Raw genomic sequence first — 3041 nt, 5'->3', positions numbered from 1 at the left:
CCAAGACAGGCGGCGGGGTCTGTGTGGAGGAATGCAGCTGGGGAGGAAGAGAGGTGGAGCCAGGTAGGATGCCCAGACCAGACAATGGATCGCTCTGATCGTTAGCAAAGGGTCGGGGAAAGATAACCAAACACTGGGGCTTCCCGGGATCACAGGTGAGCAGCGTGGTCCACTTCTAAGACGATGTGTTTGCATTCAGACCCATATCCTCTGGTGACCCTTCTCCTTCCAGCTGCAGAACCTTTCTTTGACCCCCAAAGCACTTAAGCCCAGCTCTCACAAAGTTTCCAAGCAAAGTCTCGTTTGCCAAAAATCCCAAAAGGCAAATGAATGGCAGGTGAGAAATAGCCCCCACCTGGGAAGCACGTTCCGCTGGAGCTTGGGCAGCCAGAGCTGTATTTTGTGGGGAGACCTCCTTTGGGGAATTGACGAAAGGGATGGAAAACGACCTAGGATGCCTCCCAAACAGACTAGAGGAATGACCCAGGGACTTCCAGTTTACCTGTCAGAAAGAAATGCCAAAGAGCTGAGAAGTCTGAATCCCACATTCACAAAGCCGACAGTGGAGTCTGAGAATGTTTCGTGAGTGCACAGGCCAGACGGCGTCTGTGAGAGGGATCTGAAACCCCAGCAGTTAGTAGACAGTGCTGCACCCCTCTTCCTGGCAGCTACAGCGGTGGTGCAGTTTGGGGCTCACCACTGGCCAGCAGGCCACATGAGCACCTCCCCAGCAGAGGGACCTGGGCTGGGCAGAGCCTTGGGGACAATTCCAGTCAAGCACGGAACATCTAAACAGCAGCCACGTTGCTGCCTTTTGGGGACCACACGGGTGGAGATTTTCCCCCTGCCCTGTCATACTCTGGGCCCAGGAACGTGAAGCCCCCAAACTGAGAAGACTGAATACAGCACATGGGACGGGGCAGTGATTGTTCTGAATTCTGAGATTCCTTCGTGTTACTTGTCCCGCACATCAGGGGAGACGGGTCCCAGGCCTGCCACGCTGTATAACTCCAAGGGCCCCCCGTTCACAGACAGTACAATCAAATACAATGTGAACAGCACCCCATGGAGTTGTGAGGGTGATCAAGTAATTCTGGCAAGTGGTACCTCCCCCTCGTTTCAGAGATTGCTAATGTCCACTAGCTCAGTAAAGGCTCTGAGAAGTCCTATAGTAAACAAGGTTTTTAAAAACTTGGTTTCATCAAGTATTTTTTGCTTTCTCAGCCACAGAACCCTCATTTCAGAGAAAACCTCCTAAAATCCCAGGGAACTGGGCTTATGGAGAATGTACTTAAGAAAAGCCTCCACCAGTAGAAGCAATTTCACTATCTTGGTTCTCAGAGACAGCCTTAGAGCTGACTCGTGTTACTGACCCTCTGGGAGATCACCCTCACCACGACCTTGAACCTGCCTGTGTTCAGAAAGACACTTAGGAGGCCCCAAAGGGTCTCCATTCTCAGCTGCTTTCTCCGTAACACAAACTTCTGTCTGGGGCTACAACAGATACTTAGAGGTTACTCATGACCATGTGAGGCCCACCTGGAATCCGATGCATCACGGAGAACCAGGGATGGACTCCCATTCTCCACCCGAGATGCTCACCACTGGTCTACAAATGTGGGACGATGGACAGGGTGAGTGGGAGGGACTGGCACATTTCTCACTCTAGAGATTAAACCAGCACCGGACAGAGTCCACGGGGAAGAGTGCCAGTCCTTGCTCTGGCATCACTTATTTATGAAGCACCTCTGCCCTGATCCAGCCCCTGAGCGCACAGGTGGAGAGAGGTTCCAGTTACAGCCCCATTCCATTTACCCTCTCACTCGGGTAAGGCATTCTGCATTAGTTGAATTTTCTACATGATAACCCCCTTTCAGGTAAGCACCAAAACTTTATCCTCACCATTTTGGGTGTAAATTGTTCAAAAGTGGATGACACCTTGGTCTCTCTTTTAAAATGGAGCACAGTGCCCCGAACTCAGCCTGTGTTTGATTATTCAGGACAGATCAATTATTAACTCAGCAATACCTTGAGGTCAGCCCTGTAAGGCACATGGGGCAGTCTGACCCTATACTAAGTGGCTCTAAGCATCTTTGCTGGATGCATTTGGGGGAAGTTTTTGAAAGACTGTTTTACTAGAGAGAGGACATGGAAACTATAAGAAGTCACTGAACCCCCAGATAACCCGGATCGTCAAAACTTTGCATAAAGGAAAAGTCAATGGTCTCCGAGTGAGCACCAAAGGATTCCTGCCGCTGGAGTGTCTGATAACTAGCACCTGGTCTTTGTGATAACTACTGAGGCTATTTTGAAGCTTTCTGCCTTACTTCCTACTTCTTGGCTGGGTTCCTGAGAGGACATTTTCCTAAATAATTGAGGTTTCAGGGTATATCAGATGCTACTGCCGGTAGAGTGGGAGGCCGGAGCTGTGGATGGCCGCCAGCGGTATAGGCTTTCCTTCTGCCATTCAGAAATTCAAACCACCTGTCTTCCTTCTTCTGGCGCCCCCAGGGGAAGGCTGCTCTGCCTGTCCCGCCCTCTCTGTCCTTCACCCGCACCTGGCTGACCCCAGGTGAGTCCTGCCAACACAAGTGGCCCTTCCTCCCTGCGATCACAGACCAATGTCACGCACGTGGCCACTCCAACAAGACTACCGTCCAGCTGGGCCCCCGCCAACAGACTCAGGCGCCTACAGACACACAAAGCTGCCTCTGCCTCTTTTCATTGGTCCAGCCACCCCATCAGCTGGGCTCACCACGACGGAAGCCCGCTGCTTCCCTCCCATCAATGCGCGGCTCTGTTCCACTGGCACAGGGCAGAGATATGCCCGCAGCCTGCCCGCAAGCCTCCATTCATGCTCCCTTCCGAGAGAGCCACTTTTCAACGAGATTTCTCCTTCCCCCGGCCCCCTCCCCCTCCCCCAAACACACAAAAGAGGGCTATAAAGTGGGATTTTTTTTTTTTCTTTCCGGGAATAAAAGGTTAGCTTTCCTTCCTTTCTGTTTCCCTATCCTTGGTCTAAATTTGGCAAGTGGAAAGAG

The 3041-nt window shown here is 51.7% G+C and overlaps 1 protein-coding gene across 5 annotated transcripts in view; it reads right to left on the bottom strand.

The window, feature by feature from the left end:
* Positions 1-3041, bottom strand: part of NFATC2 (nuclear factor of activated T cells 2) — a 158776-nt gene that overhangs the window by 38361 nt on the left and 117374 nt on the right. The window lies entirely within an intron of this gene.

Source organism: Lipotes vexillifer, unplaced genomic scaffold (genome assembly GCF_000442215.2).
Source record: "Lipotes vexillifer unplaced genomic scaffold, Lipotes_vexillifer_v1.1 scaffold251, whole genome shotgun sequence".
Taxonomy (NCBI): Eukaryota; Metazoa; Chordata; class Mammalia; order Artiodactyla; family Lipotidae; genus Lipotes; species Lipotes vexillifer.
Note: the sequence above shows the minus strand (reverse complement) of the source record. Positions and strands in the feature narration are given on the sequence as shown.